Here is a 26,014-nt window from a genome sequence, read left to right on the forward strand (position 1 = left end):
TCATCCCCAATGGGCTCCTGCCAGTTGTAGGAGCCAAGCTATAGAACTTGAATTCATGGAGCACTGGAAACTTGTTGAGGATGATAAGGAGCAGTTCTCTTTTCACATTGAGTAGCCAAAGACAAACGTAGGAGAGGTGCTGAAAATCCTCTATCTTCTTGCTCTACCAAAAATCATCATTGCCTTCTTCATCATCATCATCATTATCATCTACGTATGTCTCTACCACACTTATAATTTCTTGTGTAAGTTATATCCCATCCACCCAAAGGAGAAGAGCGAGTTATGTGGATCTGTGAGACAATAGAGCCTTGCCTCCCCGTATCCACTACTGAGCTGCACAGACTAGCTTGTTATAGGAACGCAAAAGCCAGTAGGCAGAAATAATTCAACCAAGTGCTCACACAGGAGGGGGTCTTCACTTGTGCCAAATGCATGCAAAAAGAACATTATTTATTTTCTTTTTAGTGTATTATTTGCCAGGAGAGACCACTGGCAAAATATCCTGGGAAAAATGTCATTTTCAAAGATACAAAAAAAATTAATAATGAACTAAAAACTGAGGGATGTTTAACCACATCTAAATGGATTTTTTTCATTCTGAAGCAGACAGTGAGAAGGAGCTGAGCAAGGATCAGGATAGGCCTTAGCCTCTGCTTCCTGGGAACTGTAACAGCAGTACTAGAATCCAGGCTCTTCTACCTCTGGACTCTGTAGCTTGGAAGAATAGGGACCCGGGACTCTTCATGCAATGGGGCTTAGAAGAATAAAAGAGGATGACTGGAGGGAGAGCTATTATTTCCTGAAAGGACTCAACTTACCACAAAGTTTTCTCCCTTTCTGTCTTATCCTCAAGAAAGAAATGCCATCAGAAACCTCTGGCTCTCTCCCTCTGCCACCACCATCAATCTCAGAGATGGACAGAAGCCTTTCATTCCCAGAGGATACGAGGAACCATCACCTCCTGGTTGCATATGGATAAAGAAAAAACGTCCTCCAAGGAGAGTTCTGGGTAGAGCAGCTGAGCAGGAGGTAAAGGCAGTATGAGAGTGGGTGCTTGAGGAAGGATATACCAACCAATGGAGGCAGGTTGACCAGTCCTTTCCTTCCTTGGGTCCTGGTCCATTAACCTTGTAGAGAATAGAGAGAGACATCAAGGATCTTCTGTGCAGAACGTTCTGTGCTAGGTGTTCTTTGGGCTACAAAGGCAACTATTTCCTACTTTCAAGGAAGTGACAAGCTATACCCTCTTGAAAATAAGAATATGGACAGACAGTACAGCCTTTGTTTCCTCACAAGATCATAGAACTTAGCTCTGATGCCCATGGCCAACTTCCTTTCAGTGTAATGAGCATGCATAGGAAAGGGAGCTTGGAATAGTGGTTAAGAATGCGAGCTTTGAAATCTTAGGTACTAGGATCTTCATTTTACTTTGACTACACACTAGTTCTGTGGTGCTTGAAAAGTTCTCATAAGCTCTCTGAACACTGGATTTCAATATATAAAAAACAGACAATTGTTGTTGCTACTTCATGGAACAATCTAAAGGGTTAATAGATAGAAAACATTTTGCATAGCATATAGTAAATGCTCAACAAATGTTGGCTCAAAAAAGTTGAAGATGCGTCAGATGCTGGGATTGAAGCTGCCTGCCCAGATGGTTAATGTGTTGCTCTCCAGGAGGTTAGAGTCTAATAACTTAGAGGCAAATAGCTGTAGCAAGATAGCAAAAACACATACTGAGCAGCCTGTTTTTGTTAAAATGTTAGAAATGAAATAACTGCCTTTTTTTCAGATTGTTACTTTTAAAGGGATTTTTGAGACTGGGAAATTTCATCTTTCAAGTGTGCACAAATGAGGTCATTTGGTTTAATGATAGGCCTCAGGTAGAGTCGAGTCTATAATTCTAAACCATCCCATCCCAGTTGCACCTAAGGCTAAATGTGTGACCTGGGGAAGTTAATGATTTAATTGGTAAAAATATTTATTAAGTACCTATAAATCAGGCACCAGGGCAGGTGCTAGAAATATAGCAGTTATGGAATAAATTGTTGTGTTCATCAATTTCCATGTTCTCCCTTGCTTCCTAGGCATGAAATTCTTACATTTCCCAGCCTCCTTTACAGCTAATGATGTCATGTGACTTAAGTTCTGGCCAGTGAAATGTGAGCAGAAGTGAGGTACTCCACTTTCAGGTGTGACTCTTGGACTCCTCCCACCAATGATCAGTTTCTCATTCCACATCCACCTACTAAATTGGAAGATCTTCAGGGACCCAAAGGAAGATGTAGCCACAAATGGAGATTTACATCCCTGAACCCTGTGCCCATGCTGGCCTGAGATATGAATAAAACATAGACTTTTATGCTAAGTCACTGAGATTTGGAGTTTTATTTCTTATAGTAATTAGATTATTTCCCATATTTAACATATCAGTGAACAATATTAACTTGTCCCTGGCCTTGTGGAGCTAATAGACTCTTAAAAATGAAAAATTAAATAAATAATTTTAACATGGCATAATGTTATGCCATGTTAACATGGCAGAATGTTAGGGCAGTGAAAAGACAGAAATGGGATCACACAGTAGGATGACCTAAGCTAATCCAGGAATTGGGGAAATCCTGTCATAAAAGGTACTATTTATGGTAAGACTTGAAAGATGGCATATTCATTAGCTAGGGCTACATTAACAATATACCACTCACCGGGTAGCTTAAACAACAGAAATGTATTTCTTCACAGTCTGGAGCTAGAAGTCCCAGATCAAGGTGTCAGTGGGGTTTGTTTAATTCTGTGGCCTCTCTCCTAGGCTTGCAGATGGCTGCCTCCTTGCTGTATCCCCAGATGGTCTTTCTTCCATGTGTACATATGTCTATATCCTAATCTCCTCTTCTTATCAGGACACCAGTTATATTAGATAAAAGTCCCACCTGTATGACTTCATTTCAACAGAATTATGTCTTTAAAGACCCTATCTCCAAATATAGCCACATTCTGAGATCCTGGGGGTTAGAGCTTCAACATATGAATTTCGGCAGGGACACACCACACAGCCCATCACAGATGGGTAAGAGTTGGCCAGTTGAAGGATTGGGGTGAGTTCAGGTTCTGTATCTGATCCAATAATGAAAACTGGCACGGGTAAAGCAGAATGAGAAAGAAGCTCAAATTTCTGAAGGATAAGATACTAGAGCTATTCAGGGAAGAATTCAGATCACAGCCCAACAGTAGTGCTTTGAGTGCAGATCTGGAACTTAAGATATTAAAAATCAAATGATGGAGGGTAGGAAGCAGCAGCATACCTTGGCTCTCTGGAGGTGGAAGAAGACTGACTGCAGATGTGGTCAGTGGTCCTGGAGCCTGCATGGGGCTACGGTGCTTTCTAACAAATCCCAGGGGAGTCTTTTAGAGTAAAGATTGGCCCCAGAAGTCAGATCACAAAAGACCTGGTCATGTGCAAAGACTGAAGATCAATGGGTGAAAGATCAATCTGAATAAATGATCTATTAATACATACAACAGGTTCCCAGCAATTAATCTCCAAGAGGATGACAGCCACCAGTTACAGGGAATTGCTGATGGTGATTGACATAATGGGATCGTCTGCAGCTGCCAGGCTGCTGAGTTAGTGATATTCACATTTATTTTCCTGCTTAGATAAAGTGGTTTCTGGGACAGCTCTGGAGTTTGGGGCTGAAAACATACCGCTCAGGAGACCAAAATTATGTCTTCTAGAGAAGGTATACATGAGCATATCCAGGACCAATGTCTGGTCTACTAGAAGAAAAGAGAGGAGCCTTTCTTCTCTCCTAAGTGATGAGCCAGACATTTGTAATACGGAATTTGGTAGAGGAATTTGGAGATACTTGCTCAGAAACCCAGCAAATTACCCCATGTTAGGGCTACCATTGTGAAGGGGAAGAGCCACATATCCATTAGAAATATGTGCTTTCGAGTATTATTTGTTCCTTTAGTCCAGTGAGAATAGTACAAGCCAACCTTCTGCTTCCGACATACATGCCTCCAGACTTTTGGGCTTCTAAATCTAGAACTTTGAATGTCTGTCCAGTAAATCCCAATTTATTCTTTAAAAATCCATCTCATCACCTCCTAAACTCTACTAAAAGATCTTTTCCAGAAACTTTTCATGCTACTCCCAACCCTATCCTGAATCCATCCACCGTTCTCCATCTCCACATCTACCATCTTAGTCCAAGTCACCATTATCACCACCCGCAGTATTTCAAGGTCCTCCTACCTGCTCTCCCTGTTTCCAGCCTTACTTTCTACAGTCCCATCTCCATACAACAGCCAGAAGTGTTTAAAGTATATATCTATGCATATTATTATCATTGCACTCAGAGTAAAATTCAGTCACACTTACCATGGTCCACATGGCCCTATGTGAGCTGGCTCCAGACAGCTCTATGCCTTCACCTCTTGCCAAGCTGTCCCAGGTTCCTGTTGTACTGAGAAGAGGTCAGTTCTGTCCATTCCATCCAGCCTCTCATTTACTGTCCTTCCTCCCTATAACACACTTACTCCAAGCCCCAGAGGTCAGATCGTCCCATAATTAGTTCCTCATCATTTGGATTTCTGCTCTTCAAAGAGGCTTATTTAGACCCACCCAAAAGTATCTCCCGCTCTCCCACCCCCAGTCACTACCATATTATCCTATTTATATCCTTCACAGAACTCATCGCAATCTGGAATTATATACATACATACACACATATATATACACATATATATACATACATACATAGATATGCATATATACATATATAATATACATATATATACATATATAATATATTTTAAATTGTTCATCACATGTATTTCCCCACTAGAAGGTAAGCTCCTTAAAGATAGAAAGCTGAATGAGGTGGTCAAGACAAAGTCCTGCTGCTTCCTTAGAGGAAAGAAGCCACACATGGTTCTACGATTATTTGCACTTCCTTGCTGGCAGGAGAATACAAGGCGTGTAGCAAGTGGTTAAGTATTGTTAGAATAAATGAGTGAATGGCATAATCAATCCTTCCTTCCGTTGAATTTCCGTAGTATCTTCTTCCCATCTCTATAAAGACATTCACCACATTGTAGAGTAGGGATTTGTCAGACTCTCTCTCTCGTCCTTGATTACGAGCGCCTTAAAGAGAGGATTGTGTCTCATGAAATGATGGGTGCTAAAGCAGAAAACGTGGCATTATCGGTGTAGTCAGTACTTCTCTAACTTTAATGGGTGCATGGATCACCTGGAGGATCTTGTTAAAATGCAATTTCTAATTCATATCAGAATCAGAGGGGGAGGACTCAAGGGTCTGCATTTCTAGCAGATTGCTAAATGAAGTCAATGCTGCTGGTACTTGGCATATTTTAAGTGGATGCTTTAAAACGTTGTGGTTTTTTTCTCCCCTTTGTATTTGCTACAGAGCCTTTTACAGCACCTGGATATAAAATACATGTTAAATTAGTATATATTAAGTAAATGAATGAACAAGTCTAGTCAGCTCAAATTTAAAGAAATGCAGCAAAGTCTTAAAGAATCAAGCAATCTGCTCGCTTAAGTCCTCACAACTGGCCAAGTCTGCTCTAGGACCCTTGCCTCTAGTGCTTTCTGCTTTCTACTAGGTCTCAAATTCCTCCTCCCAGCTCTCCCCTAAAACTGAGGTTTAGATGTTCAAGGACATTAAGGATGAGCTACCGAATGCAAAGCAAAGAACAAATGTCAAAAAAAGCTGGAGGAGCCCCGGTAGGGGAAGGGGGCCACTGCTGGGTACCCGCCCTGTGCATCCATATCCTTGAAGGCTGTCAGGGTGCTCATAGCCCGTATTGAAGGAGCATCATTCAAGAAACCCTTCTGTGCCAGGAAAGCAGACAGGAATTTCTTCTTGGCAGAATCTGTCACACCTAAGGACACATAAGCCAGATGCTGAGAGGGGTCTGATGGAGGCATCTGACTGAGACCTGTGAGAGTAGATATGTAGTTTGGGGTTGAGGGCGAAAAGGAGAATGTCCATGACCTGAGACCGTGGGGGTGAGGAGCAGAACGAGGGAAGGGAAGGCCGCCTTCCTTTCAAGAAGCTCACAGAGCAGGCACTGCATTTCTGGTTCAGCCTCTGCTCCACATTAGCTCAGAAATCATCCCCCACCCCATCCCCCACCGCCGGGCAGATGGGTTCTTCATTCACAGCCTATCTGAGAGCCCTGGAGCTAGTTGGAACTCCTCACGCAGAAGCACCCACTACACACTTGGACCATGAAATCTGCTCAAGGAGAAGCCCTGGCAGACAAGCCTGCAGCTGAGCACAGAGAATAGCCCGGGAGACAGATGTGCACCGTTTCCCCAGCCAAACATGGGAGAAAATACAGAACACACAGAAGGAGCATATGTTGCCAAAACCTGACCCAACTTGGAAACTTTTCCTAAACTCTTTCCTTTCGTCATTATTTCCACCCAGGTTGGTCCTGAAAACCAGGAGGTTTTGCCCCGGTCCTTCTAATCAGTCATTTGGAGCAGCACGGGGCCAAGACTGCAGGGAACGCTCAGAAACCAGCCAGTTTGCCAGGTTCTCAAGAATTGTATAGTCCCCTCCTTCCCAGATGACTCCAAGCACTCAGGGAACTGGAAAGATTCAAAGTATCATCATGAAGAGGGGGTTCAACCTGTTGGTGGTGTGTTTCAGTCAGAGAGGCAGACATGCTTCCTCATGGTGCAGACGGGGAGATCCTGAGATGTGAGCTCCTTTTGGGCAGGACTGACTGACAACTTGCTATTCAAAATGTGATCCAGAAACAGTAGCAGCTCCTGAGAGACTGCTGGAAACACAGGATCCCAGGCCCCTTTCCCGGACCCAGATGTGCCTCTGATTGGGGTAATTGCTCCAATCCCAGCCAAGGGCAACGAGAGGGACTAATGAGGAATCACCTTCCCTGGGATTTTCTCACTAAAACCCCTTCACCCGCTGTCCTGAAGACGGGTCCTCATGACTGTGCAGGAGCAGAACCTGCATTCAGGCTTTATCCCAAGGACAGAGTAGTATTGTACCCTCAGGCACAGAAAGCAGCCAGTGAGATAAGCTCAGATTTTCTCCATGAACCAAAAATAGAACCAAGAGTGGCTTCTTTCCTTTTAGGAAAGAACAGGATCCACCTCATGCAGCTCTACATTCCCCAGACCATCCTTCTTCTTCCTCCCACTTCCTTGACTCAGGAAAGTTGCTGGCAGAGAAATCTGGTGCATCACGGCAAAGGGTTTCTTGCGTCTGAAGGTTTGGTCAAGTGGTTTAGACCAGGAAGCCGTCCTCCCTGTCTCCATCTCTCCAGATGGCTTTTAGACTCCTGACATTTCTTGCCATGTGCTCCCCCCCTCCCCACGCTGCCCTTCTGCCTGAGGCTTCTCCACAGCTCTGGGCTACTGTGAGCACATTCTTCTGTCCCTGCGTACTCTCTCTTCTTACCACTCTCTGGCTTTAACCCCTCTCTTGCCTGGCTGAACACCACGCCTTCTCTCCTCAGGGAACCAGAAATGGCAGATGGCAGCTTGGTGTTTGAGACATCTTCACAGGTGAGTGAATATGCCCCAACTTGGAAACAGTCCCATTGGCTGCCCCTTTGTGGACTGAAAATATATACCCCTAGAGGCTCTGTGGTGTAATAAGAACCTCTCTGGCTGGAGAACCTGGCTGGAGTTCAAATCCCAGCCCTGCTATTTAAAATTTGTGTGACCTTGAGCAACCATCAGATGTACTTTTTTTTCCTTTGGATTCCTCAGCTGGGAATTGAGGATAATAATACCCACTTCCTATAATGACACCTAGCACATAACCCATTGATTTTCCTAGGCTTCCTCTCCTTCCACAAGCCTCTCTTGGTTGACTGGGTGCTGGGTACCACATTATTTGCCTGTCCCTCGTCCTGGGTATACAGACTACCTGTCATACCTCTTACCCTTCACCCCTTTGTTCCAGAGACAAGTGGTCAGGATACGAAGGGCCTCCTAGAACTGGCCTGTCCCAGTCTGTGTCAAATAATGCTGGAAATCTTAACCTTTCACAGATGAAAGAATTCACTATGGACACTGTCAGAAGCTTTGGGACGACAAGGACTCCCAGGACCCCAGGGCCTGCATCCACCTGTCCATGTCCAGGTGGTTCACTCAGGTGGCCTTATCCTGTGTTCAATTTTTAGCCACTATTCAGTGTCTTCATTGTTGTAAAAAAAGAAAGAAAAAAAAAAAAAAAACCATGCGCGCACGCGCACACACACACACACACGTACACAAACAAATTTTTTTTAAAAATTTTGAGCAGATCAATTAAAATTTAATTATATTCTATAATTAATACAAAATAGTTATTGTGGCCTTTTAATTAAAGATTGAGTTTGGAAAAAAAGAAAATCATAAGAATAGTTATATAACAGTTTCTTCCCTCAGGGAGGCTTTGACTTGATGTTCTCAGGAGATATGAACAGCACATAGCAGTTTTATTCGCTTTTATTAAAGCTTTGATACATGTACTTCAAAGGACTGGCCATCCTCCTTTTTATCTGAAGTATAGGAATTTTCTCTGGCATCTGGGCTGCTTGGAGCCACTGCTGCCTTCTGTAGGTCTCAGAACTGAGACCCTAGAAGAAACAGAAGTTTCTGACAACCCGAGTCTTCTCTAAGCCTATTTTCCTTTTCTTGATCTGCTCCCACAGAGTTACAGGAGGGAGAGAGGGGACAATGTGACAATCAGGGCCCCACACCATTTAGAGATTAGTAAAAGTGGCCCAGCCCAGAGACCAGATTGTAATCCTGGAGTTGAAAGCAAACATGAAGATTCCCTGGTCCACCCACCCATTCTGTACTAGAAGCTTCTCAAGCATCCTGGTCCTCCGGTGGTCACCTAACATCTGTTTTTAAGCCTGTCAGTAACCAGGAACTGGCTAACTCAGAAGTCAGCCTTACCTGCATATAGATACCACTATTCTTTTAAATCTTCTTTACACTGAGGCACTATATACTTCCTATCACCATTCCAGGGCCTCAGTTCTGCCCTCTGGAACACCACAGAATAATCCAATCCATCTTCTCTGTAGACTCTCTCACGTGTTTAAACCAAGTTGTTATTACTTCCCAAAGCGTTCTCTTCCTAAATGCATCACCAACTTTCTCAATCAATCTTCTGTTGACAAGACGTCTGGACCCTGTTCAGAGTATTCTGGTTTCCATTCTTCTCTTTGTTAGTGTCCCTCCCAAGCATAGATCCCAGAACAGACCACAGTGCTCTAAAGGATCTCTAAATGAGAGAGAGGAAGACAGTTTGCTCTGTAGATAAAAACCCTCTCGTTATTTATATATAAATAAATGACATGGTAAGTTAAAGCTTATATATGTGTGTCTATGTATTTCATATAGTGTATATTTATATAAATATAAATTATATAGAGAGAGCCTGGTCAAGTCTATGGTCAGCCAAAGCCCTCCCAGATATTTCTTAGATGAACTGCACTCAGACCCATTCCTCCTTATTCTCTGTTTGTGAAATTAAGCTTCTTTCAAACCTAAAACCCAGACTCTGCTTTCATCTTTGTCAAATTTATCCTGTTAGTCTCAACCCATCTTTCCAGATATCAAGATCTTTTAAAACTTATTTATATCCTTTGTCATATTAGTTGACCTCTGCTTTGTGTCATCACAAATTCGATAAGCCCGTGCTCAATATTTTATCCAAGTCATTGATAAATACGTGGAACATGACAGGGTTAGGTAAAGCCCTCGAAGTTGCTGCCTGGAGACCTCCCCCCCTATGGTTATCATTCTAGAGATCAACTCTCTTTTGAATGGTGTTGATCTATCAGCTGCAAATCCACACAAAGCATGGATTTTCGAGGTCATCCCAGATGACATCAGGAGAAACTCTGTCACCAGCTTTACTATATTCTTATTCTCTCTGTCTACATGACCTACCCTACCATCACCACCCCTGTCTGCCAGTCTAATAAAGATGTCAAAAAAGGAACTAAGATTATTTGGCATGCCTTACTTTTAGGAAATCGTGGATGTTTCCAGTGATCACCTCTTTATTTCTTCTGTGATCACAGACCATCTGCTTAATAATGTGCTTTAGTGTTTTCCCTACAGTGGGCCAAAGATCACTTGTCTATAGTTTCTATAATTCACAATTTCCCCTTTGTGAAACTGAGGACAGAATTTTCCTATTAATCCAATTCCTCAGATGACAGCGTCAAGACTGCCCAAGAGTATATAACTCTACATTAAATTCAGGGTCCCAAGAATTGGAGAATCTGCATTTTCAAAACCTATTACTAAGCCAGACGGAGTGGCAGAGCCCAAGCCTCAAAGAATTCTCCTAACAACCTTGAGGATTTACCATCAAGGCCTGACTAACTGTTAGAAGATGGAGGGTAAAAGTAGGTCTTAGTTTTCTCATCTATAAAATGATGGGATCTATTCTAGTTCTAAGTTTTAGTGATTTAAGAGGTTAGCTGCCAAGGGTGAGCAGATAGGTGGCTGGATTTATCTACAAAGATCTAATTTCCTCCCCCCTCCTCTTTTGGAGGGTTTCCACAGCTACAAAATGTTTATACGTCTTCTGGACCCAAGCATGCACACACAAATACACACACACACACGCATACATACACACACACCAGCATCCACAATCATTAGCTGGTTTTCTTTCTGGTATGTGCATTTGATGAGAATAAAATCTGCTGTTTTAACATGATTTCTATGTTATAATGAATCTGCTTTAGGAACAGCTTGTTACAGAGTCATCTGTCAAGAATGTATTACTAATGCCATTTAAGACAACCTTTGTAATATGTTACTAGAGAACAGCACTGGGTCTAGATAACATTTATTAAATATTAGAAACATTGTCAAATAACTTCTCATACAAGTAAGGTTTGAGGAGTTTGTGTGTATTAACATCCATGTATATTTTTAAGGAGAATAATGAAATCCAATGTGAACAGAAATATTTGTGATATTCTGTCAAATCCAACATACCCAATTAATGTTCCCTGAGACATTCCAGGGAGTATCTATTTATCCAAACAGAATTGTAGTAAACAAAACAGAGGGAGGCCAGAAAGACACACGCGCGCGTGCACACACACACACATGCACACTATCAGCAGCCCCAAAAGGCTCTTACCAAAAAGAAAATTAAGAAAAGGAGTGTAAAATTTAGCCCAAAGGGCTAGGAAGAACCTTCCTAGAAATTACAAAGCAGATAGGGGTATCTATTTTACCTCTACTTCCTTAGATCTAGGTGGAAAGATCTAAACATGGTTCTCGATCCTCATGGCTGGTAAGAATCACTTACGGAACCTTTCTAACCTACGCGTGCCTAAGCCAAAACTTAGACCTACCTTCCTGGTAGGACTTAGTTTATAAGCATGTTAATTTTGAAAAATCTCTGCTACAAAACTTCAGTAGATTGATAGGAATCCTGACTCCCTTTGTCATAGCTGCTGCTGCTTTTGATAAATACCCAAGGAATATTTAAGGCATAAAAACACTTCATTGCTCCGAAAGTCAGTATGATGGAGTGGTTGAGTGCATAAGCCCTAAAGCCAAACTCCTTGGGTTTAGAAATGTCAACTACCTTCAAGCATCTCTGCACATCTGTTTCCTCCTCTAGGAAACAAGGCTGCTAATCGCACCTCCATGGAGAGCAAATGAGTTAATACACGTAAAGGACCAGTGTTTCATTCTTGGTGAGCATTCAAAAGTGGAAATTATTTTAGGCAAATGTACTCTTAATTTCCAGGATCTTAGTTGACACAGGTAAGTATGTTTCCTGCTTGGAACTCTGGCCAGCTTGACCGTGCACTGCCTGGCATCTGATTTTTGTCCTGCCCTGTCCTGGTTCCTTTTTGCCTCCATCCTGCTTCACTCAGATTACCTACACACCTACACACAATAAAGCATTTGCCATAAATTTTGCCTCAAGCTCCATTTCTCAGGGAACAACATGAAGACTCTAGGATTACCAAGGCAATAACCAGATAAACTGGCAAAGAATGTTTTTAGGCTTTTGCACTGAAAGCATGAATACCCATAGTTGGAATCGAAACAATTGTCAAAAGTGATGAGTTGCAACGGTTTGCCTTGGACTTGAGGGTTAAAGTAGGTGCGGATCTAGAGAATAGTCCCCACCCCCTGCTCCTTTCCCACATCCCCAATGAAAACTACCAGAGGAGAAGTTCCATTTGAGTTCAAAAAAACTTTTTGCCTGATCACAGTCCTGGAGGTGACCAGTGGGAATGAGGTTAGATTCAGGCAAGCCCCAGGGACCATAGAGTCCTTCCCTGGGGAACAAATCCACCTGGGAAGAGCTTGAGAAGCTCCATAATTTGAAGGCTGACTTCAATCCCCAAGTCCCTCTAAGATCATACGATCCAAGGTCCATTTAGGAGAAAGAGAGCCCATGGAAAACAAGGACGCTTTGCATAGCTAAGCCTCTTAATCCAAGGTCTCATGAAATGGATTCTCTCTACCGCCAACACAGTGCTGAGCAAAAGCTACTTGCACAGGTCCTGCCTGCATTCCTGAAACTGGCTCAGGAACTGGAAACTGGAGGGGGCCTAAACTCAAAAGTAGGACTTTTCACTAGATGAATCTTCCTCCCTGATGAAGGGAGAGCTAGAAACAGGGGCTACTTCTAGATAAAGTTTGTCCTGTGAAATCACTGGACCCTACAAAGAATGACTCTGGGACCCAAGTCTTTTTCTGAGCACACTCATGATTAAACTTAGGTATGTGGGGTTCCAAAGAGAAATTGAGAGGAAAGGCCATGGTTCCCAGAGTTAGCTGTCTCCGGTTAAAGCCCTCAGCCCTCTGTGTGGTATCAGGAGAATGCAAACCCCAGGAGCAAGAATCAGCTCTCTTTCTGCCTCCCCAGTCAGCCCCAGGCAGTGATTCTCACTGCCTCTTCCTGAATGGCCTAGATCAGCCGTCCCTGTTCTCGCCCACACAGCAAAGGTATTAGGGGCCACAAATCAAGGCCAAGAATTGCCTCAGCAACCACAGTCCTTATTACTGACACCACCCTTCCATGGCCCCACATTTCCCTCCTGGTTCCATCTCTGAGCCTTAGCATATCCACTGGTTTCTAACATTTTGCCTGGGATTTAACATTTTCTCTTTCCTATACCTTTTGTATCTTCTCCATAGGCATGGGTTTGGCCCTCAGCTGACCGTGCTCTGTCTTTGGTTGGGTCTAACCTGACTTTGGTTGACCCGCCTGACCTGACAGCCTTCTCCTGCCAGGTGTCAGCGCCCGAATATCAGTTCTGACCCTACGCTCCCCACACTCTACACACACACACTCCAGAATGATAAATGACCCATTTCGTGACAGAGTTTTAAAAGAAACAAAGACCATCTAATTCTGTTCAGGAGTTCCCAAGCTCGATCTATGATCCCCATCATAGCCTAGAGTCTAGATGAATTGCAGAGACAGCCCAGCTATACTCAGTGCAGTTCAGCACATATGTCCTTCGCTGAGAGAAGACCTAAGCAATGCTCCATGCTCCTGCTGGAGCCAAGCTGATGGATCCCCTGCTCCTCCTACTCTGTTACCCAACCATCGGGAGCCCAGAAGCCTCATTTGGCCATTGACAAGAAAGGGAAAGAGAAGTGATGCTGGGAACTGGATGAACTCAGAAAGGGGAAAACAAATCAAAGTTGTCTGCAGGTCTCCATCTGTGCTAGACCCACTCCTACCGGTGCCTCAGCCCAACCACGGACGTGGGTGGATTCTCACTGAGGAGGCACAAAGTTGTTTCCTGAGCCACCAAATTCACATTACTTAAGCGAGATTGAGCTGTTTAAAATTTCAGTGTTGTCCGCCAAAAAAATAATAATAGGAAGTTGTATAGAGCAGAATGTGCTGACAGCAGTAATGTTTCGGTAATAATTCATGTGTCGTAGAGGATGCTCTGGAAGTCGGCCCAGCAGGCTAATGTAGATTGGGGATGTTCTCCTCCTGATGGCCAAACGATTGATTGGCATTTCTGCTCCATCATGAAATCAGCTCACAAATGAGGTGGAGGTGGTTCCAAAGGGAGGGAAGCCGAAGAGGAACAAGGGAGTGAAGGGAAACAGATGGGCAAGTTTGGGTAGAGAGACCAAAGTAACCCTTTCAAGCTCAGTCTCCAAACTCAGCCAACCCCCTGATCTTCTGCTATAATTTCAAAAGAAAAAAGCAAATCATCTCATAAAGATGACACTTCCCTATTCATTCTGTCTTCCACTTGGAACCAGCTCTCCCTCAGAAAGAAATTAGCTGCTCCTTTCCAATTGTTCTGTTAATAAGATCCACACAACCAATTAATTCTTCTCTTGGTGCACACAAAACTGAGTGGTATTATCTGCCTCGGTCTTCGTTGGTAAATGTGCCATCAACTCTTGATGTCAATGAGTGGATAACGTGTCTCTCTGTTTCCCCAGGCTCTGTTCACCCTGCCATCCAGGTGCCTTTAGGGTTTCCTATGCCCATGAGTCAGAAAAGGAAAATGCACTTCTGAACTATGATCTATGGAATATAATTAGGCAAGAAAATATGCTGCCTTCTGACTGCATAATGCATAACAAAGCAAAATAGAAATAAAATTTTAAATTGTATACATTAAATTTCCAGGATTTAATGTGGATTATTAAAAGACTTCCAAGTAGATATCCTCAGTGTTTTTGTGATTGAAGGGTAGGAACCACAGAGAATTTCCCAAGAGCCTACCTAGTGCCAAGCAGTTGAAATGTGAGTAGAACATTATGTTGTGTGTCATACATACACAAACATACATTGGATTTGGAAAGTAAGTATAAAAAATAATTGTAAAATATCTTTTGGTAACTTTTATATTGATTACATATTGAAATTATATTTTAGAAATATTGGGCCAATAAAATATACCATTAAAATTAATTTTACCTCTCTTTTGATTTTATTTTTTAATGTGCCCTAGGTTCAAGTTTCAGCTTCCTCAAAGAGCCTCAAGCTCCTGGTCTGCTGGTCTTCCTCTGGGAGGCAGTGCAGTAGGAAGACCCAGAGAACCAGGTCAACATGGGTTTAAGCCCAGCTCTGTTATTTATGAGCTATTTCTTCTTAAGTTACTCAATTGCTTCAGTCCTTAGTTTTTTCATCTATAAAAAGGCTTAATGATAATTAATTTGCAAGACTGTTATGAAGATTAAATAAAAGGATATATGTAAAGCAGTTATTACCATGCCCGGGATATAGTAGGTATTTAGTAAATCGGGATTGTTGCTATCTGTCAAAAGAAGTGGTTAAACAGATGATGGCTAATGGTTTCATAAAGCTGTTATTGAATAATTGCATGCCACTTATGGGGTGGTCATTCCAAATCAAATTACGGATACAGAGGAAGCTTTTTAACAATTGCTGGCTACTCTGTTGATGTATTTTCTGCGTGGGTTTAAAATATTCTTTGGGATTGTTTTAGATCTTTTTTGAATAGAGATAAGAAAACATCCCATGATGTATTTTTTGTGTGTGTGGGTTTAAAATATTCTCTGGGATCGTTTTAGATCTTTTTGAATAGAGATATGAGAACATTCTCTGATCAAGTTCTTTCTGCTCCCTGTTCCATGTCTGGACACTGCAACTTGCCATAGGGGACCATCCATATCCAATCCTGAGAATAAGAATCTCCCACCAGCTGATTTGTTGACATCACCTGTGGAGCTCAGTGTTTGGAGTGTGCTAGGGAATCTGTGGTGAAGACCTCCATCCTCCCCTCCGTATAGGTACCTAGCTGGCTGAACCCTTGTGGGCAACACTCATAAGATTGACGGAAGTAAATCTAGCCATGTAAATAAAGTTAAACAGAGGGAATCTTCTTTACCTGTTGACTTTTCATTAGCTTATTTAACTTCTGCTTCAGGACTTGAGAGGATCTGGCCCACATCTGCCTCACCAGCTGTGTTTTCATACATCGTCCTCCTTCCTTCACATTCGGCTCCAGGCAAGTTGGTCTTAACTCAGCCCTCCAACATGGCAAGGTGTTCCCTGCCTCAAAGCCTTCATATATGATGTCTCCTCCTCCCCCAAATTTTGCCCAACTAACTCCTCCTCATCCTTCAGCTCTATACTTTCATATCACTTCTATAGGAAGATTTTTCCTTTATTTTATTCTAACATCATGCTGATTTTTCCCTCCTGCCTTTTTATGGTCCTGACCACAATTTTACTCTTACTTTCTCTCTTGGGCTCATAGCTTTCTTGTTTTGTTGCCTCATTCCCAGTACCTCGTGCATAATGTGGACACAATCATATTTGTTGAGTCAATGCACAAATAGATAAACAGACGTTGACTGTCCAAAATGAAATTTATTAGTCGTCTACCTTCCTACCACCTGTGTATTCTGATTCCTTTCTGTTCCCACTCCAGAGCCTCCTGTAGAGAACTTCCTCTCTTCGGTGATTCTTCAACAAGCCCCACAGTCAAGCTGAAGATTGAAATAGATGAATTATTCTACGGCCTGATGAAGCACTCAAGGGAAGATTTCCATAGGATTCATCGATGCCCAAGAACACTGCAAATAATAATAACAATAGCTAATAGTTTAAGCACTTGGGAAGTGCCCCCCACTGTATGATGAGTATGGCACATACTATCTCGTGGGTCCTTCATAAGAGTCCTGCAGGGTAGGGACTCTAATTGTCCTCATTTTATAGATGAGCAAACTGAGAGCTACATTAGGCAGCTTGTCTGAGGCCATACAGCAGTCCGTTGCCAAGAGGAGACTGGAAACAAATAATCTGATTCCAACCTTCACGCAGCCCATCTCTGGAGCTCACTGTCTTTCAAACCAGCTTGGCCAGTGTCCACTCTTCTTCCTACCCAATCCAACCAAACTCCCTTAAGGAGTAACATCTCAATGGCAATTTCTAAAAACAGTTCCCAATTCAGGCAGAAGTTTGTTTTTTTTTTTCCCCCTCAGTGCTCTGTTATGGTACAAGGATTGACCAGTCTCTTCCTGGTTCTCACATCTACCGTTTTATTAACTAGATTTCTATAACTCTTTAAAAAAAAAAAAGTACACCCACTACTACCACCAACAACAAAAAGCCAAGGTCACTGTGACTCTTGAACTTAATTGGGGGTGGGGGCAGAGAGGACATAAAAACATTTATTTTGTCCCTTCTGAGTGTCAGCCACTCTTCAGTTTCACTCACATGTCATCTCATCCAATCGCCTAATAGCCCATTGGGTGGTTATTAGTATCCTCCTATTACACAAGATCTTTATCTACAAGATAACACTGAGCCTCAGACAAATTAATTTGCCCAAGGTCACACAGCTCTGCGTAGCAGACTGAAAATGTCATACCTATTTTTTCTTTGATTCCAAAGTCATGCCTTTCCTTTTATACACGTCATGCCCATAAATCTGGATCTTTCTGGTTTGTCTAATAAGCCTCCTCACATCCTGTCTCTCAGTCCGGTTTCTTGTCCCCGTTCTTATGGAGGTTCTCCCCTCAGACATCTCCCTCTGGGCACTGGGTTCTAGTTCCATCTCCCACTGCTCACAAAAATCTACTTCTTCTTCCCTCCCCCCCTTCTTCTAGGCAATGGTTTGCCCAATGTAAATTTATGTTTGTATGTATGTTTATTCGATTTACATTTGCAGAGCAACTACATTTGCATATCTCTTTTCCACAGCCACATTTCCCAGAATGTTAACCAAGGCAAGAGTCCTGAGCCCAGGCTAAGGGAGCATTTTATTTGGGAGCTCGTCTTGTTTGAATGCAAATACATTGTCACATATCATCACATTAGCAGAAAGTAGACCCCAAGGGACCAGGACACAGGACAGCCCAGCTTTGATAGGATAAGGGAAACCTTTACATAAGGCCGCTGATGGATGAGAGGACACCAGAGCTACTGAAGGTAGAAATGGAATGGAAAGAGCTCTGGGGGCCCTAGGAGGACACTTGCAAGACAGAAGCTGGCCAAGTGACGTAGGGAGCACATTGTTTGGGAAAATGAATAGTGCTCTTCCATTTTCATTCAGTCTGGTCCTGAAAATACCACTACCATTAACTTATCTCTAGAAAACAAATAAAAGACCACTGGAGAAAGATAGAATTAGAATGGGATGCTTCTAGGAAATGCCATTGGTCGCAGAGGATCTGGGCCACTCACTGAATCTGATTAGACCGCGTACCCAGAGGACATGTACGAAACAGCAAGCACCCCACACGGCAAACATAGTTTCCTGGGTTCCTCACACCATTTAGGCCTGGCATCTACTCTGGTCGGGCAAACATAAAAGAGGGGTCTGCTCCTACTAGTGAGAGTTCTAGGGACGATCTACCTTGTGCGGTTTGCACCCTCCAAGCAGATCTTACCTTTAAAGATTCCTCCTAGGAGTCATTGGACCCCCCTGCCGTGGGTAAAGCCTGCAGGCTTTAAATTACACACAAAACAATCAAGTTGCCTTGTGAATGCTGCAGTTTCAGTTTAAGGGCAAGTGCAGTGTTTGAATGACAACTGTAAGAGATTTTTAGAGATACAATTTGAAAATATTAACGGGCTATGTATGTGTGCATATGGGGCCCAGGCATAAACGCCTGGCTGTTCTTTTTTTTTTTTTTTTTTAAGATTTTATTTATTTATTTGACAGACAGAGATCACAAGTAGGCAGAGAGGGAGGCAGAGAGAGAGGGGGAAGCAGGCTCCCTGCTGAGCAGAGAACCCGATGCACGGCTCGATCCCAGGACCCCGAGATCATGACCTGAGCCGAAGGCAGAAGCTTAACCCACTGAGCCACCCAGGTGCACCCGCCTGGCTGTTCTTGATAAGAGTCATAACAATATCCAGTTTATAGTGCCACCAAAAGGACCCTTTGGCCCTCTTCCTGGGCTGCCTGATGTGAAAAGACACTCTCTGAGCCACTGCTGTTCAAACTGCTACCATTGCCACGGAGCGGACGCTATCCCTGCCCACCCTTCACTTGTGCCTGCAGCCACTCCTACAGCTCTGCCTTGTCTGGCTGCTACTCCCTTTCCAGCAGCTCTGCCTTTGGTTAAGCAGGAGCAAGACTAACTCTGACACTAGGCTCTTCCACCCCCTGCAAACCAAGCCTTGCCTCAAGTGGGTCATGTTTTGTCTGTGATTTGTACTTCAAAGACTCCCTGAGGGGTCAGAGCTGGAGTGTCCAGAAAAGAACATACCCTTCCTTCGCCATTCCCTTTGCTCCATTCCACTTCCCTCACTCCCCTTCCCCCACGAACATGTACCCCCCCAAAATGTGGGATATATATATATCCACCCACACACAATGGAACACTATTCTGCCATGAGAGAGAGGGGATTCTGCCATTTGCAACAACGTGGATGGACCTTGAAGGCGTTATGCTGAAGTGAAACCAGACACACGGAGAAAGTCAAACACTACGTGTTCTTACCTAGATGTGAAATCTTAAGAAGTTGAACTCATGGAAACTGAGAGAAAAATGGTAGTTACCAAGGCATGGGGGCGGTGAGAGGAAAAGGGGAGATGTTGGTCAAAAGATACCAACTGCCACCTAGAAGATGAATGAGCTCTGGGGACCCAGCGAACAACATTGTGATTATAGGTAAAAATACTGAACTATATACTTGAAGGTTGCTAAGAGACTCGATCTTAAATGTTCTCACCACAGAAAAGAAATGGTGATTATGTGATGGGATGGAGGTGTTAGGTAACACCCCAGTGGTAATGACATTACAATATATGTGTATAAAGTCAACACTTGGCATACCGTAAACTTACACAGCGCTGTATGTCAATTACATCTCAATAAATCTGGAGAAAATCATTTGAACAAGGATCCCCATCTCAGGCTCTACTTCTAAGGGAACACCCCCAGTGGCATGGCCCTCCTAATCCTGGACTGGACAAAGATGTTCTAGAGCCCTAGCCTGGACAACACCCAGCCCCTCTCCAACCCCCACTCAGTCCTGCCTGTGGGTGATGGGAGCTGTCCTCTGTCCTGGACAGGGACACTCACTGAGGACCCAGGAAGAGGCTGGCTTTCCCTTTACTTTGTCAGGTCTGGGTCCTCTGCCAAATAAAGAGTCTGCCCCTGAGTTCACCTACAGAACTAGAAAGTGAGTTTTTTGAGCTGTCTAAACCCATGCTGCTCCTCCTACCCATCGTGGAAGCAGGGAGGGCCTGGGGAAGGCCTAGGGAGGGTCTGGGAGGTGGGGCAGGGAGGGGGCAGGGATAGCCAGAGTTCTCTTGTCTACAGGAGAAAGGGCCAGCCTCTCCGTTGTACCCAACACTGAACAGTCCTGATAACTCTTTTATTTTATTTTTATGTGTTTATTTATTTATTTAGAGAGAGAAAGAGAGAGAGTGTGTGAACAGGAAGGGGTTTGGCATAGAAGGAGAGGAGAGAGAGAGGCCCCCACGTGGGCCTCGATTCTGCAACCCCGAGATCATGACCTGAGCCAAAATCAAGATTCAGACCCTTAACCAACTGTACCACTCAGACTCCCCAAGTCATGACATCTCTTTTAATGATCCTCTCCTCACTGGCAGCTGGGATGAGGGTGGGTGTTCTCCCATGAACCAGTGATGAAAACAGACTCTGGCAGAAAATGGGGAAACCAGAGGCACATGCATTGAGGGGTGTTCAGGAAGTGACATCCCTTGCTTCTGCTTTCCAATTTAGAAGAAAAAAGTCTCCAAAAACAGCTAGAGATCAAAATATTGCCTACATCTTTCGTAAGCTGTATGGGAAATGAGACCGTCCCGAGTCTGCTAACACGCCCTGCGTGAAGTCCACAGCTTCCCGCCGCAGTGAGAGGCTGAGCGGCCCACCGCCGGGGAAGCTGGACATCAGCGGAGGGTCTAATGCGATACACTGTCTCTGCCGGCAGGCAGGCTGGAAAGTGAGAAAGGCAAGGGCTGAGTTCAGTTTCTTCCGCCAGATTCACCGAAGCAGAAAAACACTGCCCTCCCCCAGGTAAGAGAGAGGGGGGGATGAGCCCCCTACAGCAGACCCCCACAGATACTACTTTGTGGGTGGTCTGCATCCTTTCCATCCTGACTCAGTGTCCCTGGGGAGTGGGGGCTGTAGTGCACCGGAGTGAGGGAGGGAGGAATGCTCAGCCTGCTGTGACTTGAAGGACACTGCCACAGGAAAAAGAACAGCCCCACCCCAAAAGCCAGTCACATCCCCCCCAGGGGGAGAACCAGAAGTCCCACTAGGTGGAGATACACGGCAGGAGCAGGAGGCCTCGTCCCAGCGGCCCATCACCCAAGGTGCAGGACAAGAAGCAGAGCTCATCGGGGAGAGGCATGGTGGTCCTGCAGCCTGGGAAAGCCCAGGAATCTCAGACCCCCACGGAGGAAGGCATTGTTCCGCACACTCCATCCAGCTCCTGACTGTAGTATCAGAGCGGCCGTCAGGTGGCCTGTGGCCTTTCCTGTGAGCAGAACACAATGCTGAGGCGTCCTGGTGGCCGGCTGGGGCCATTTGTGCTGAGAGTGGCAGTCAGCTCCCTGGGAGTTCTCACCTCCCTTTCTCCCTTCCCTGTCCTCTTTCCCTTTTCTTGACAGTGGCTCTTCTCTGTGAGGCTAATTGCTTACCTGTCACTGCGCCCAGGACTCCCCCTGTCAGCTCCCTCTGCATAAGGACTGAAGGTATCAGAGAGAGAATTTCTACTAATGCTACCCTCGCATGCCCACGCCCCTGTTCCTTTCCAGCTTTCAAAAAAAGGCTACTGTTCATTCGGCCTTGGCCTTCAGGGAGCCAGGGCCCCAAGCAAGTATTCCCAGAACGGTGGCTCAGTCATCGGATCCGGCACACATCACTGTGTCTGGCCACATTAACGGGGTTATAAATATGTCTGGTAGGAGTCTGAGCTTAAGAAAGGACCACTCAAATAAACATGCTTCTTACTGAAGCCCTGAGCGGGAGGCTATGACACACAGAGAGCTCGTGCACGTCATTTTTACCTTCATTTCCTAATCTTATCTACTATTATTTCATGCCATGTGGAAAATGGATGGGGAGCTACTTGCTATTTTTGATTAATTTTCTCTTTAAGTATTCTTCCCCCACCTGCTGCTTCAGTGAGAGTGACACCGGTATTCTCAGAGTCCCCCCACATCAGGCCAGGCTGGCCATGAAGACGGAACCAACAACCGGCGGCCTGGGAGAAATGGGGGCTCCAGCCCTCCACGGAAATACGGAGGGAGTGCTCAAGAAGACAACCGCCAGGCCTCAGAGAGTTCGGTATGCTCGCTCAGGCTTCCCCGGCGTCTCGGTGATCGAATGAGACGCTGGCAAATGAAAGTTTGTAGATAAAAAGAATTATGGGAGCCAATTGGTTTTATATTTATTTACATGACTAGTTTAGAGAGTCCTGAAATGGTCCTCAACGTCTAGCCCTATTACGTTTTGTAATATACACATTTCATGATAGCAGACACTCAGTTTGGTCCTGGAAATTTTAGTCAAACATTTTAAGATTATTTGTGACTGAGGACAAGATTGTGTAAATATTTCATAAAAAGGCCTAATAATAATCACAGCGACAGCTAACTACTATTGACCATTTAAAATGTGCCTGTCAGTATTCTGAGTTCTTTAGAAAAATTGACTCATTGAATCCTCACAGGAGTATGTCCATTATGCAGATGAGGAAATTGAGGCAGCAGATCAGAATAGTAATGTGCTAGTAAGTTACAGGCAAGGATTTAAACCCGGGCAGACTGGCTCTGGATCCCTAACACTTAGCCAGGGCACTATACCCCTTCTTACGTTCAAGGTCATCAAGATTCTATTATAAACAGGCTTACTATATCAATAGAACCAAATAATGTTAGGGATTTTTTTCTTTTAAAGTAAGTGGTCCAATTGTCTCTACCTTGAATGTCTATATTAATGGGCAAGTAACATCTATGCATAAATCCAGCAAGGTGTAGGGAGGCCAATGAATTGTAGAGTGTGAGAGCAGCCTAAATTGTTTTTGTAAAACACTTTGCTTTAAAAAAAAAAAAAAATGCCCCTAGGCTGAATTCTGCCAGCTGGCTGCCAATATGGGAGCCCTGGTCTTAGTCCAAAATTTTGCAGACAGTAAAACTGTAGCCCAGAGAGGGAAAGTAGGTTTGCACAAGGTCACACATAGTGACAGAAGCAAGGCTAAATGGCAAGACTCAAGGTCTAGCACCTTTCTGCCTATATAACACCAAAATCCTTCTCCATCCCTACTTCCCCTTCCCTCCACCCGAGTACCCATCTCTCTTATGCACAAGCAATAAGGCTTTTATTCTATTTGCAAAGTAAATAGAGCTGAGATACAGATTACTCTCAAGCATCGAAGCTTTTATCCAATATAAACAGAATCAGGGTAACTTGTTCCCGCTCACTCCTCTCTTGCACATACCGTAGGCTCTGCGCCAGCCCTCGCCCAATTAGCAGAAGGCAAACAGAACTCAGGCATCCTGGCCAAACGGTGGAACGCTGCCTACATCCAGTGCAAGCAGGGAGATGCTCTTAGAATGTCCTCCTTCCTTCCCTTTTCCCCACTCACCCTCCAGGGGGAATCAAGGCTAGGCAGTTACATCACAGAAGAGTCCGCTGTAGGCTGGGGGTCAGTGGGGAGACCCAGGTTCTCCCACTGCCTCCTTGAGTCTTGGCTAACTCATCTGTGGTGAGGCGGGAATTAAATGGGTTAATAGAAAATAAGGATCTGAAATATGGTACATTATTAAAGTCCCTAGCCTCTGCTTCTAAGAGTTCCCAAACTAGCACACACATACACACACACAACTTCATATATTCATACCCATGAAAAATCATGTACATGGCTGGGAAGTTACATTTTTCTAACCACAGAGCTGCCATTATTCAAAAGACTATTTTTTCAGAACTAACTCATCCAGAGAATGACATCAGGGACTTTACTAAATTCAGTGTAATTTTAACAGTAGCAAATCTTCATTTTCTGAGGGGGAATTGATTTGACCTTTGGTAACAGCCAAAAGTCTTTCTGAGCTTTGCAGGATAAAGTTGGAACACAGCCTGAGACATGAGTCTTTGTCACAGGGCGTTGGGGTGGAGCAATGAAAAAGATTTAAGATTCTGTGTCAGAAGATCCAGATTTAGGGAGGCCTGGGTGGCACAGTCAGTTAAACCTCCCACTCTTGATTTCCACTCATGCCATGATCTCGGGGTCCTGAGCTCAAGCCCCACACCAGGCTCTGCATTCAGCAGGGAGCGTGCTTGAGGATTCTCTCTCCCTCTTCCCCTCCCCCGACTCATGCTCCCGTGTGCACACGCTCTCTCTCTCTCTCTCTCTCTCTCAAATAAATAAATAAATATTAAAAAAATAAATCTGGATTTATTTTCCACTCAGGTACTTGTCAACCTTGTGCGTCTGGTGGGCCCGTAGCCTCTCTCAGCCTCGGTTTCCTCATCTGTGAATTGGAAATGGTAGCCATTCCTTCATCGGATATTTATGAACATGGAAAGATAATATACGTGACAGTGTTCTCTAAGCCATAAAGCCAAACTGTCAATTTGAAGCAGTTTCTGTCATTGTAAAAGGCACGGAGGGACAAGTATATTAAACTTGAAGGCAGTGTTTCAATGTCCCTGTAATGGGAGCAAGAATAATAATATCATTGTAGAGTTCTCAAAGGGAGACCTCTAAGCAGCCAATCTCATGTCCACATACTTCATTTAGTCAGTTACCAAATGTCCTCTGAGGACCCAAAAGTTCCCAAATCAGGGAAACCAAGTCAAACACCCGTAGCTCCTTGTCCTCTGAAAGTTTACCATAGAACATGACTGGAGAGCTCACATTTACTTTTCGTTTATTTCATTACATTATATTTCAATCTCGTGGGGAAAAAATTGTAGTGCAGAGCAAATGTAGAAGCTTCCTAAGGCTCCCAGGTGTCTACAAAATGCTTTGAAAAGGAAAAGGGGTTTCCATAATGTGTGCCAAAGGAGAGAATGAACAAGGGAGCAGGTGAACGAGGACCACGGGATGGTGGGATGAAGGGGGCAAGGGGAAAGTTTCAGGAAGCAAGCACAGTTAGGAACCAGGTTAGGAGTGCCCCCCATAGCTCCAGAGTAACCCTCTTACCAGAAAGTACCCACCTTCTTTCCTCCATCTGTCCTCTTGTACCATAATCCTCCTGATACAGAGCGGCCACCATACCAGCTAGAAGATCCACCAGTATTTTCAATTTCTCCTCAGACCCAGTCTATTTCTACTTTAGATTTTTCTGTATCATGGAAAGCAATTTGCTGTAGCCTGGAGGAAGAGCATGGAGGAGGCCTGTGTAACCTCAGTCATGTCAGTGTCCTCCTCCTACTCCATTTCCTCGTGTATAAAATAAAGGACTAGAACCAAGTGACTACCAAGGTCCCTTTCTGCTCCAAAATTCATATAGGATGGCAGCAACGGCAACCTCAAGGAGTTAATTCACCTTGAAGAATATTTCAAAACTTGCATCAGCTTAGGTGAGGCAGAATATAAGGAGAATCACCCTTACCCCTTCCCAAGAAGACAAAGCTGCCCATCATTTGCCTTTAATCTGTTTCAGTAATTTTCGTCCTAAGAAAGTCACAGCTCCAATCAGCCCTGTAATCAATGGCTGTACCACTCCTGCACAAATGAGCTCGATTCATTAAAGGGGTCCTCTCTTCGATGGAAATGGGCTCCCTGCTGGGGCTGCAAATACAGGCTAAGATTGACTGCTCCCAGAATAGGTGAAAAGTAAAGACAATGAGAGCAGGCAAGTGATGGCCAAGAGGATACCCAAGGCCTCTGTCTGCCCACCCCATCACCGTGACCATGAACCAATGGCCACCATGGCAGCCTGGACATCTGTCTCTCATTTAGGCTGCCTCTGGGTACAGAAACCAATAGTGACTCCCAAGCAAGTATCCTCTGTCACTTCCCTACACACCCTAGGGAAAAAAATGCATCCAAAAACAGACAAAAGGGGAGACTCTTCC

The sequence above is a fragment of the Lutra lutra genome, chromosome 15 (genome assembly GCF_902655055.1).
Source record: "Lutra lutra chromosome 15, mLutLut1.2, whole genome shotgun sequence".
NCBI classification, from domain to species: domain Eukaryota; kingdom Metazoa; phylum Chordata; class Mammalia; order Carnivora; family Mustelidae; genus Lutra; species Lutra lutra.